Here is a 12812-nt window from a genome sequence, read left to right as displayed (position 1 = left end):
CTATAGTAACCCTAAGAGGAAAACATGAACTTCTCCAAGATGCCATGTAGGCAAATAATAAGCAAATAATTCAAGAATTGGGTCAGACTTTGCAGCCTTTCCGGTGAGTGAGCGATGGTTGTATCAGAGGAGCAACTCTTTATGAAATGAAATTATCCACGGGAGCACACGGGTGTCAGCGCTCAAAGCCCAGAGGACAAAAATATCTTTGGCCCTGCCGGAGAACTGTGAGAGCTTGTGTTTTGCAGATGACGTTCCCATAAACATTGCGAGAGGGAAGGGGAGCAGCGCGGAGCAGGAAAGACCGGGGAGCGGGGGACAGGTTGTGTAGCTTCTCCCATCAGCCGGAGCATTCCTGGCTTTATTAGCAGCTTTCAACTGCCAGCCAATGCTGATTTAATACTAATGCCTTTTTTTTTTTTTTCTTTTTGATGAATTGTTGCTTAGTCTTGTTTTGAATACTTCCTGCATGACTAATTAATGTAGCGAAATGAATTAAAGTGTGTTGTTAAACTTTACGCTAGTGTGTGCAAACGAACGGCTGGAAGTCACAGCTCTTCTTCGATGTTTTATCTAATCTTCGCATTCTCAGGGATGCGGGGTACTGCTTGTTATCTAGAAGCCAGTTAACTGAGCTAAAATGTGATGTCATGCTTCCCTAAGTACGTGTAGGTATTTATGTTCAGTCTGCTGGGAAACAGGCGTGAATATAGGGAGATATACGTAATTACATTCTTCTGACGATAACAAAACCCACTTGAAATTGGCAAGAGATGAAAACCTGCAGCCTCGTATACGGAGTTTTGCTGGAGTAAAGCGTTCTGTAACATTACGCTGGGATAAAACCCGGGTGATTCATCGCGGGAAAGGCACTCCCAGCTGGAGCAGATAGTTAGCAATCCCTCGCTGCCGACCCTGGCGCGCAGCGGCATCAGCCCCTCCGAGCGGAAGAGCCGCAGGGCAGAAGGTAACCCCGCGGCCGGGCGAGTTTATATTTCATTTTCGGATAGCGCTGGCTCGGCGCTCGGCTCGCTCCTCGCTGCGTGCCACCGTTCCTCTCCCCTTTCGGCTGCTCTCCCCGAGAGCTGCTCCATCCCCCTGCTTTATTTACGCTTTATTGTCCGTAGTTTATTTTTTTTTTCCCCCCCGAAACAAAGACAACTTGTGTAAGAGTAGAATAATAACATAATTGTGCGATACGCCTGTGTACCCTTGAAATAATTCAGCATCTAATTTTTAACGAAGCATGAAAGAAAACTAGAGCTCAGCAGGATCCGCGCCGGGCGAAGATCCTAATCTTCCCTTTCCAGCGGCGGGGAGTGTGTTCGGCCGTCGGAGGAGCCGCCGGCCCCGGCGGGGAGCTGTGCCCACCCCGGGACATGTCCCTGCTGCCGGACCCAGGGAGGGGACCGAGGGGACCGTCCCGGGATCCCCCGGCGCTGCTGAGGGCATGATGGAAACCCCCTGAGCAACCTGCCAGAACGTACGTGCTGCAAAGGTACACCTCGATATACTGTATAGAAATCTCTTCTCTCTAACCTTTTGTTTCTATTACAGCAAAAAAAAGTGATGATCTTTTAGTCTAAAAGTCACTTGGCTTGACACATACTTAAAAAACCACACTGTGTGTCGTGCCAGGTGAAAAGTAAACCTGAATATTTTCTGTTTATTCAACTCTCAGATTATTGAAGCCCAACATGTGGATTAGTCGCCCCGTGCAGGGAGTAGCCCTGGACCAGTACTTGCCCGAGGGCTGGCGGGGGGAGCCCGGGGCGGTGATACGACCAGCCCCAACCCCAGCCTGGTGCTTTGGGTGCCGCAGGAGAACCTGCCTGCAATTTTTAGGGGTGGTTTTTTTTTTTTTGAGACCCTGCTTATGAAAACGTAGTTCTTTACGAATCGCTTTCCAAGCAAATGCAAATGAAAAAAATTATACGTGTCGCGCGTCTGCAAGAGAGAAGCGCGTCGCCGGCGTGAAAGATCTTCCCACTCTGCCTCCTTATTTAAAAAAATATCACTATGCAAAAAAATTAAATTAACTTCTTAAACAAATATTCGAGTTTCTGATTGTCACTAATAGCTTGCCACTATAATAGGCAAGCTATTATGATTCTAAAAAATTCAATTAATTTCTTAGACAAATTGTTGAGTTTCCAATTGTAACTAATATCTTGCCGGTATAATAGGCAAGCTATTATGATTCTATGTTTCTAAAAAATTTAATTAATTTCTTAGACAAATATTTGTGTTTCCAACTGAACCCAGCGCATGCACTCTTTTTCTGCTAAAATACCCTTTCTTTGGAGGGAATATTGGCAGCTTCCTAGTGATTGTTACGTTCTATAGCTAGTGTGACGGAAAACGGTAAATCACATCACTTGCCAAGAGAATAGGCAAGTTTCTATGATTCTGTATAATTCTATCATACGTTCATGTGTTTTCTTTTGTATCTTGGAAACTTTTACTTAGTAGTGGATATTGAGAAGTCTGAAAACCTGCCCAAATTGTGGGACGACCTGCAGGAGTATCCGTTGTGTTTAACACAGCGCGTTATTAGGTGTACGCTGGTTGATTTTTACAGCGTGGGAAGCCTAGGCTGCGCAGAAGGGCTGTGGTTACTCTTCTTTTACTTGTATGAGATTCATTGTAAGGCCACGCCAGAGCAGAGGGCTGATGGTTATCGTGGATTGTGAACTTCCAATGGGCAGAACTGGTACAATATACGTATTCTCTAAAAAAAAGAAAAAAATTACATTGCCTCAGAGAGCTTGTTCTGTGGAAATATGGTAAAAAAAAAAAAAGTGAAACAACAAAAAAGATCTCAGTGTGAACTGGGTGGAGATCCCCAGTGTGGCCATTAACATGCCTTTAGAACCATCTTTGTTGAATTTTTTTTGCTTTTATTGCTGTGGAAACCCCGTTTTGCGCAGAGATAATGACTATCTGGATGTATCAGAGCTCGGGGCGGCAGCTGGACGGTGGTGTCGGGAGGTCGGGATGGCTCCGGCGTCCGGCTCCAGCATCATGGCTGCGGAGCCCCCAGAGTTTCACACTGGCGCCTCTGGATTTCTGGCGTGGAAATGTAACGGTGCCATCCGCTGTGTAACGAGCTCTGAAATGAAAACGTAGAGATTTCTGCTGTAGTGAGCGATGAGCTTTCAGGCTCCATGTGTCGGTGGAGGGAAGGTGTCAGGACGAGGTTTCGTCACTAGATCCGCGTCTGCTTTGCTGCGGAACAAGGTAAAAATAAAGCCTTGGTGAGGTGCTTACGGGTGGGTGATCACTGCAATAATAATAGTGATTTAGCTCATTAGTATCGCTCAGATAAAATGATTCCCAACATCCAACTGAGGAGTTATGCAAACACTGAGGACAGGCTTTGAATCAGGCTGGTCCTCGGGTATAACCCTGCTGCCTCCTGCGCGGCCCCGGGGGTGCCAGCGGGGAGGGAATCTGACCCTCTGAGTTTCCACTGGATTTTTTTAGGTCAGCGCTGACATAAAAAACTTTTGAAAAGTCATCCTGGTTGCATTACAGTAGAAGACTTGTTCGCCGTAAATCTAAAACTTTATTTATGCGTCAGCGCCGCGATCCGCTGGTTTAATTATCTGGCATTCACGTGGCTGATCTTGAGTCTGATTTCCTCCGACTCTCTAGTGTAAAAGGCAAAGTGTAAGTTACAAGTAGTTTGGAAACAGAATAATATGGGTTTTTTCAGCTTTTGCTCATGAGTAGGGTTGGAGTTTTCCAATGGAGACCCAAGTCCGAAGCCCTCGGTGTGTCCAGGCTTCCCACTGCCCTTAGAAACGGCATTGATGGGTAAGTATAGCGGTTTAAGCAGTGCTAAGATAATTGCCGCACGTCCTTCAGGAGGTTATTTAGCCATGTATGAACCTGACCGCAGTAAGCTATGACCCCCGCCCCCCAGCCTTTTCCTGGCCCCCACATCGCACGTCGTGTCTGTCACATTGATGTGATGGGACAGGCAGAGCAACTGGCGGGGGTCAAGCGATACAACAGCCGAGCTTGGGCGATGGTGAACCCCGCAGAAGAGCCTGAAGCGCGTGTTGGTGCGGCTGATGGTTCGGTTCGATAAAGCTCAGCAAGACATATTTAGTCAAAATGAGCTCATTTGCCTTGAAAACAAACTCTTTATTTTACTGCTCGGGTGGCTGACGTGGTTAAAAGGTGGCGTATCTTGATTGCTGATAGGTATCTTCCTCTTGGAAGAAGATATTTACTGAGTGAGAATAGCACAAAGTAGGCGGTAAGGTAGAATTGCTGGCACTGAACAGATCTTCACATTAGACAATACCTCCTTGCGATATAATCAGTGCGGAAGGACATAAGTAGAAATATATTCCATGTTTATTTCATCTTTTTTTTAAATTATTTTGGATTCCATGACTTTTTTGGGAGGACGGGATAGTTTGTACAACAAGACTGCCTGCTTGCCTTCTTTCTTTTATAAAGTTAATAATTCTTCATAGTTTTCCTTGTTGCCAACTATTGGAATAGCTGTAGTAGACCTTAGATGCCCATTTTCCCTGGTGAATTTACGGTGTTCTTTGCTGTGTGGGGTGACCTACTCGGAGAGGAGCGTAGTTCTTATCCCTCAGTCACCATATGTTCGCAGCAATAATCATCGCTTTCCATAAGTGCCAGTATTGGGTCTGTTGTGCGTACGCGGTACTTTACTGTCCCTGATATAGTTTTTATAAAGCTGCTGTGGAAATCGTGAGGGTTTCACGCTAGAGATGGATGTACGTAGGCAGGACTGCTTCATCACGGGCCATATATCACTGTTAACTTCTTAAATATTTTTGACATCTGCAGACCAAATAAAATCACAGTTGATCCCTTGGCACGTGCTAGAAAAGGGAAAAGTTGTCTATGAATGGCGTTTGTACGTTGACACAGCTTTGCGCCTACGTGATCCCCAGTCCAGACCCTTCTTTGGTGCCGCGGGGCGTGATCGGGTCTGAATCCACAATATTGCCAGTTGTGCGGCTGGCAGTGGTGCCACGGCAGGGCGTTAAGAGTGGCTCTCTCTCAGAAGGGACGCTGCAGATGCACGCAGCAGGAGCTGCGCCTCGTGCCGGGACTTTACTTCGCTGTAACACTCAGAAAATTCTTCCTGGGAAACCTTGAAGCGAAATACGGGGATGCGCTCAGGATGAGGGCGTAAAATACCCGGCGTGCTCCTCCGGCGGTGTGTATTTCTGAGCAAGCTGCGGCCACGCCTGGCTTTATATAAACAGCTAAATATGCTATATGAACTGCTAAATATGATAGGAAGGGATGGGAGGAAAAGAGTCAATTATAATTAAGTTTTATTGTGGCCTTTTTTCCTTTTATGTGTTCATATAGTATATAAAATCCCTCGTGCGTTCTGTTTAAATTCTGGGGGGTTTATCTGACCTTTCATTCTCTTCCTATACAACTGCCTTTCCTTTAATAGAATTACATAAATTACTGTCATCGAATTCTGCCTGCAATTACTTTGTATCCGTCAGCCTACTGCTTTTGTGCGTATCTGCTTTCATCTCATTAGCTGTTGTACAGACGAATTATGGCTCGTGGGTAGGTGACTGACTGGCTGTCGGGTGCCTCCTTTGTGTACTGAAGGTATTTGGCTGGTAAAACGGTAACGTAAATATTTCGGCATCGGGCAGGTTACAAAGCGACCGGGGTTTGTATTGACAAGGGTGTTTCCGTACGAAGGGATACGCTGCGCGAATGTATGTAACCGGGTTAACAAACCAAATCATTGGGATTCCGAAATCGGTTTATAGTGCAGCAAATAAAATGATTCTGGAAAACTGGAAGTCAGGCCAGGAGGGCATTTTCCTGGTATTTTATATTCAGAAACGCCGAAGGCTGCATACTCATGACCTTGCCTAATTTTGAGCTTATTAGCTATAGCTATTAAGAGCCCCAGGGCAATTAAAAAAAATTCCTCAAGAAAAATAGCTTTTCACAGGAACTTGCATGAACTGCTGCTGTCTTAGTGTTTGATTTATTTTTTAATTTTTTTTAACCTCTCTCCCCCCCCCCCCAATAGCTGGAAATTGCTAACTCCAGCCCCCGTTCCCTTTCACCGTTATCATTCCTTTACTCCTGCAGAGATTTTCAGATGAAATCGCTTTGCAATGCGAGTCCCCGCTATTTTCCAGCACTCGTACGGAAGCGCGGTTGGGGCGATTGCAGCTGGTTGTCCTTTTATGCCACAATATTCACATTACTGCTATGGAAATCAATTGCTTTTCTGTCTGGATGCTGGAGGCAGGGGCCTGACGAGCTCATTTCTGGAGTTTCATCAGCTGTAGGATGGATTTTTAAAAGTAAATAACGTGTGTCTACAGTTGTGCTTTGGAAGCTAAGGTAAAGCTACGCCATAAAATGAGGTTGGCAGGAAGGAGAAGGACAATCAAACCAAAATATTCGCTTAAACCACTGGATTTCTGTTCTCCAGCTCCAAGCTTTCCTATGCAGATTTTCATTTGTTTGTTGTTTCATATCCTTGCACGTGATTTTTGCAGTAAATGAAGTAGATTCCGTTTGGTTACTTTTCAGACGTTATTTTTTGAATAATTGAATAAAAGCTAATTTGGGCTATTGGCTGCATAGCGCGGCTTCCCAAAATAGCGCTGATGTGAGTGGACACAATAGCTCTTGTCTCCAGAATAATGCAAGTCCTTGATAAAATTGTAGCGTCTTAAGATACCGCCCTGTGCATCTGTTGCTCAAGTCATTCGGTCTCGTGGGCTTCCATGGACCAAAACCCCAAGGAGCAGCAGTTTAATTTCAGCATCCCAAACCAGCTTGAACCTTTTCATCTGGCTTCATTGGAACGCGATAAGCAGAAAGAAGATGCGGTCGGGTGGCTGCTGATATGTCGTGATACGTTTAACGCTGTTTTGCCCGCGTGTTGTCAGGGATGAAGCACGTGATGCCTGTGTGTGTTTTGGAACGGCTTCCCTAAATTACAGCCATGCTCACTTTGTTTGACTGGATCGGTAAAGTGTGTTTCGGCAGGATAATCGCTCTGGTGGTTCTGATGTGCACGTGCAGTTGATTTAGACTTGGTTCATATATGTCGTATATAATACCCATCTCATGATATTTGCTTGAGTGTCGCCACATAGGGCTTGTGGCACTTCTTTAGGTCTAAATACATTAAATTAACATTTGAATTTTCATAAACAAGGCAAACCTTCAGATAAAGGTGGCTTTGACGTGAGCGTTAGTGGGTTTCCATGGCCAGTTTGGCTAGTACTGTTATTGTGGTATTGTGTATGTTTAAATATTTAATAGAGTTTAACTTATTTTTAAATATTTTATTTTTACTACATCCATTGAGCTCTTTGTTTTTGTGGATGCTAATGACGAAAAGCATTCTTAGGCTTTTCTGGCCTTAAATATTTACCCAAGGGAGTTTGTTTTCCCAGGATTCTTGTGTTAATATATCAAGAGCCTAAAGCTAAACCAATACAAGGCTGGATTTCACAGAAATCCCTACTGGTTTTAGAGCGCTCTTTCCAGACAAACATTTGGGGCTAAACTGCCGAGGAAACAGATGCCAGTCTGCAGTTATTAAGAGTTAATATCTCTTGAGATGTGTTCGTTCTCTTAAGGAGCTTCCAGCCCCCAGCGAGGCTCCTCGTCAGCGAGATAAGAGGGGCTGGCGAGGGTGGTGGCCAGCACCTTCGGTCACGGCCTCTGTCTTGTGCGGAGCCGCCTGCAACTGTTGAACTTGAACCCCGTGTCGCTGGGATAGCGGCTGTGACTTTGGGTAGGTTTACGTAGCTTCTGAACAGGTTCGTCGGGTGGATAACAATCGCGGTGTTCCAGAGCATCCAAGGGAGTCAACTACAGGAAGAAGTTTCGGGGGAGTGAAAACTTCGTTGATTCCTCCAAGCCCAAGAAAAGGCTAAATGCCCTCGTCCTCCTCGTTTTACCTCCCGTCTCTCCTGAATGATGAGTGTGTGTGTACGTGAGTGTGTGTGTATATATACACGTGTATACGCGTGTGTGTATTTATTTGTTCATTGGCCTTTGAGATTTGAAAAGATTTTAAAGTTGTTTTATCAGCATTGGGTGAGCTGCTATGTAAGTATGAAAGTTTCATTAAGTCGCTTTCAACAAGAGTTTAGCTCCAAACTGTGTGCTACTTTAACATAGACTACAGAGGGGGTGTGTGCATTTAAAATGTTTTAAAAATTCATATCATAATTTTCTTACTTTTTCCCAGACAGAAGAGGTTCTAAACAGCTTCTACCTCATTAAAACCTGGTTCTAGATCTGATATTCAAGTTGCAAAAAGGAAAAAGACTTTCTTATTGGTTTTTGTTCTCGTGAGCGTTTTTCTGTGGTACTGCTTTATTGAGCAAATTTCAGCTGAGGCAGCCAACAGCATTGTTAAACCAATGAATATTATATTAATGAAGGTAGAATTTCATATATATTAAAATATTTTATCTGGGAATAACATTTGGTGCTATTTAGTTTGGTGTTCAGACAAAAAACCTCTGGCTTTCTGGCACTGATGAAATAAAAATCTTTGATTATGATGCAGTTTGGCAGGAGACCAGCCAGCAACATGCATTGCCCCAAGTAGACCATGAGACCCAGGTCTGATGAAGCCCGATTTCTTATGGCGTTGTGTTTCATGGTGGTTTGTGGTTTGTAATTTAATTTTTTCCATGATCGGGGCACCTAAAATTTTTCTCTTTGTCTGTTGGGTTTGGGGGTCATGGGATTGGGTTTTTCTCTGTCTAATGAGGCACTGGTGCAAGCTGCAGTGTTTCCTTAACTGGGGCGCTTGGAGGATGTTTGCTCTGTGTGTTCACTAATTTCCCAGCCTCTACCTCCGTGTCCAGCCTGGCCGAATGCCACCGACGGGTCTGAGTGTGGCTTTGGATGGAAGGAGCGAAAAGGCGCATGATACACACTCCAGTACAATGGGAAAATCCCCCTTTCCCTAGTAAACCGTGCTGAAGATGGGATCAGATGAAGAAGGATGAAAAGGGAGAAAGAAGCAATAACATAGGGTGCATCAGGTTGCTTTTTTGCCCTTCTCCAGTGAGAGGGTACAGAAATGCCGGGGTAACCACTGGGTGACCCAGCGCACTGACTGGTGGTGGGATTTGAGGAGGGAAGTCCTCACGTAGGGAGCTGGGTGTTGTTTCCCTCACCTTGAGAGCCTGATGTCATTAAAACTTTTTAGCACTTCTAATAATAGAAAAATACTTATTTCCTAACTGGCTCTTAAATGCCTTTTAGTGGATTAGTTTGAATCACATCAACTAAGAGCTTGATCATCTGCCAGCTGCTAGAGTTGGACCAAAGCTTTGTAAATTAATGAGGTCGAGGTGATTAGTACAGGTTTTGGTGCTTTGGACCATGCACCAAATTGTTGCCATGCAAAGTGTGTAGCACTGGACGTCTGTCACTTTGTTCCCTTTTCAGTCATATGCTGTGAGGGTGTTTGCCTGGGTTGGCAGTCAAAATAAATGTGAAGGGCTCTGTCTGATGACAGCGAATGAAAATTATATTGAGGGTCCAAAAAGTAGGATCAACGTTATAACCACTCCTTTTTTCTAGACACCTACTGCTGCGATAATTCTGACTCCAATCTCGATTCAAGGCCGTGGTGCATTAAGCAGGCTGATACCTGGTATCCATTCACAGGACGTGTATGGGAAGAGATTTTAAAGTCTCGCAGTATCACTCCCGTGTTGCTGTTGTGAATGGAGAAAGGTCTTTGAACAAACACGTTGGTACGTCTATCGTATAGAGCTGTGGAAGCTCACAGAGCTCCTGTGGACACCAGCGCATCTTACGCATTAACTGTTGACTGTTATTGGGCGCAGGAAAAGAACTGAGCTGTCACTGTTACCCAACAGGGCAAGTTCTGGTGATGTCTTTAGCACACTCGTTATCTGTAGAATTTTAAAAAAATATAGTAACTTTCAGTAGGCAGGAAAGACTCCTGCATTTCGTAAGCTCTCAGGCAGCTTCAGACGATGGAAAAATGATGTGGGCTGGATATCCAAATTCACTCCGGCATTTGTGGTCCAGCGAGAGTTTGATGGGTCTGGCAGTGGAGGCTCATATTTCTGAGGCTCACCCCATACCTTCCTGCTAGCTTGCATCCGTCGTCTTCAGGGACAGAGAGCGTTTTCAAGCCGTTTGGTTGAGTTTTGTCCCATTTGGTCTAGAATACTTGATAACTCTGTTCGTTGATGCCAGCCTTTGTCTTCACTCTGTTTTTCTCTCTAGTCAGCATCCATTGTATATAATTGCTTTTCCAAGATCTTTACAATCCCCTTCTTTTCACAGATGTCTGAAAACATTTGTTGGATATCATAAGCTTTCTTGAGGGAGGATTATTTTCAAGGTGATTTGTCTTGGAATGATTGCATGTGCTTTCAGCAGCTGTCAGCAGCATCTGGCAGGGCTGGACCACCAGTTAACAGTCTTAGCTAGATCTGTCTGAGCGCCATTCATTTGTTGGATTTTTCGCATTATTCTCAAGCATTTCAAGTAAGACTTTAATATCTGCTTGTTCTTTTCAAATCCAAAATACCAGCAGATCTGTGTCAGTTGATTCGGTATTTCTCAGGGCGCCGTGTCGCCCATTAAAATTGGTTCATTATTCAGGAGGGAGGCTGTAACTGTGGTCTCCAGTGGGGCACTAAGTCTCCTGGTACCTCTGGGAGGTATAAGTGTATTTATTTTGTCAGTCCTTGGTTGCCCCACCTCCTGGGGTTCAGGTCCATCTTGCTGGACTCACCGAACATGGGACATGTTGGAGGCCTCTGCATGATTGTGTATGCAGCAGCTGCCTTCTGTTGCTGGGCGGCTGGAAGAGCCACTAGGTGCCATTGAAATATTAGAGTCATAGGATGGTCTAGGTTGGAAGGGACCTTTAAGATCATTGACCCAAGCATTAACCCAACACTGCCAAAACCACCACTACCCCATGTCCCTCAGCACCACGTCTACATGTCTTTTAAATACCCCCAGGGATGGCGACTCCACCACTTCCCTGGGCAGCCTGTCCCAATGCTTGATAACCCTTTCAGTGAAGAAATTTGTCCCATTTATTTATTTTCCTATTTTTCCTAATTAGACAGGTCACGTCCAATGGACAGACCTTGCAAGACGTGAGACTTGGCTGTATAATGCAGCACTTTCTGTGTCATCTGAAATTTTTTTTGGTCCTCTGACACTTAAAATGACACAGTGAGATCGCTTAAAGGAAGTGTCATCGTCACCACATCTGTGGCCGTCTTTCGCTGCCATTGTTGAGCCCAGCCCAGGCTGCGTGAGATACACCTACCAAGCCTGGTCCTTCAGGGGTGGCATCGTCCACAGCCAGTGCTTGGGCACAACTGAACGATAACAGAGTGCATTTGTGCAGGTAAAATGCTGTTTGAGACAAACACCCGTTGGCCTTGGTGTGAGTTGCGACATCTACTTTGCAGATTCTCTCCAAATCTGACCCATAATCATACTCTTGACTTAATTGTGGTTAAAACTCCTGGGTGTCTGCAGCTATCAGGACTGGTTGGCAGTGGCGTTAAATTAAGATCCAAACGATTTCTTGTAATTCACAACAAATAGCAACTCCTCTGTCTCCAGTCGGGGTTTGAGGTTCCATCTTCTGCCCCGCGCCACGTGCTCCACGTCTGGGGAGTGGGCGGCTGGGCAGGAATGTCCCCTGCGGCGGGCAGATGGGAGCTGGTGGCTTGCTGCCCAACGCTGTTTTGAAGTCTCTCTGCGTCTGTCTGCGCTGACTTAAATATAGCCACGTCGTGTGAGAGCCCACACTGTACGTTGTTCTATGCGTGTAGACGCTGATAGTGTGATAAGATGGTAACTGTGACTCGAGTTGGACATATATATATTTCTATTAACCCTGAGGGCAGCGTTGTAAAAGTGCTCTTTTGTTTCCAGTTTAGCACAGGAAGCTCATTTTGGCTTCATTTAATATGAACCGCTCAAACTGGCGGGGAATCAGAAATTTAGTTCCATGACATCATATCTCTGGCACAGCAGCAGGGCTGGGAGCTTCCCAGAAACCAACCCCCCCTGGTCCTACATCAAAACCCGAAATATCCGTGCAAGTCTGTCGGAACAGGAGAAGGTTGTATGGCACGTTTTTGTATTTCTTCCTTTCCGCTTCGAGAAGAAAGGTAAAATTTTCTGAAGCGCTGCAATGAGCTGGATACGGGAGAATACGCAGCAGAGGGGGCGAAGTTCTGTGCTCGGGGGGTGGGTGCCTGCCCCGTCCCCTCTGCTGCCCTCGGGGGTGAAAATTCACCTCGTCTCCCCCCGCGGTGCCTCCGCCTGGGCCTGACGATTTACTGCAGAATTGTGACCGTGAAGATTGCACATTTCCACTTCGGCTAAAATAAAAAATAAATAAAAAAAAAATCTACACTGGTAGATAAGAACATATAGGGGTTTAGCTTGCAAGAGTTGTAGCTACTTTGTTTCTGGTGTAAAATTGATTTTTTTAATTTTTCTTTTTTTTTTTTTTAGGCAAAATAATATAAAGCAAAGACTTAAACCACTGATTGTTTTGTTTTCTCAGGTGAATCGTTTTCCCGGCTGCAGTGCGCAAAGCTTTAGGGTTTTATAGCGGGCGAATCTGGAGGAAACAAAATCACTGGTGGAGGGCTGAGACCTTTTTTTTTTTTTTTTTCTTTTCTGATAGTCTTATTGCATAGAGGAGAAGGCATGGATGTGTGCTGAGAGTAAGTATAAGAGCAGACTCTACAAACTTCTATCCAGTATTTTGT

The 12812-nt window shown here is 45.0% G+C and overlaps 1 protein-coding gene across 3 annotated transcripts in view; it reads left to right on the top strand.

The window, feature by feature from the left end:
* Window positions 1-269: 269 nt before the first annotated feature.
* Window positions 270-12812, top strand: part of LYPD6 (LY6/PLAUR domain containing 6) — a 38659-nt gene continuing 26116 nt past the window's right edge. The window contains exons 1-2 of one of the 3 annotated variants that reach the window (XM_063342159.1): window positions 270-322; window positions 1246-1483. The gene's annotated coding sequence lies outside the window, so the exon portion shown is untranslated. Of the gene's footprint in view, window positions 323-1245; window positions 1499-5027; window positions 5213-12812 lie in introns of those variants that run through there. The other 2 variants (XM_063342157.1, XM_063342158.1) reach the window with 2 other exon arrangements.

This window comes from Chroicocephalus ridibundus, chromosome 7 (genome assembly GCF_963924245.1).
Source record: "Chroicocephalus ridibundus chromosome 7, bChrRid1.1, whole genome shotgun sequence".
Classification (NCBI taxonomy): domain Eukaryota; kingdom Metazoa; phylum Chordata; class Aves; order Charadriiformes; family Laridae; genus Chroicocephalus; species Chroicocephalus ridibundus.
The sequence above is the reverse complement of the archived record's forward strand: the minus strand, read 5'-3'. Positions and strand labels throughout refer to the sequence as shown.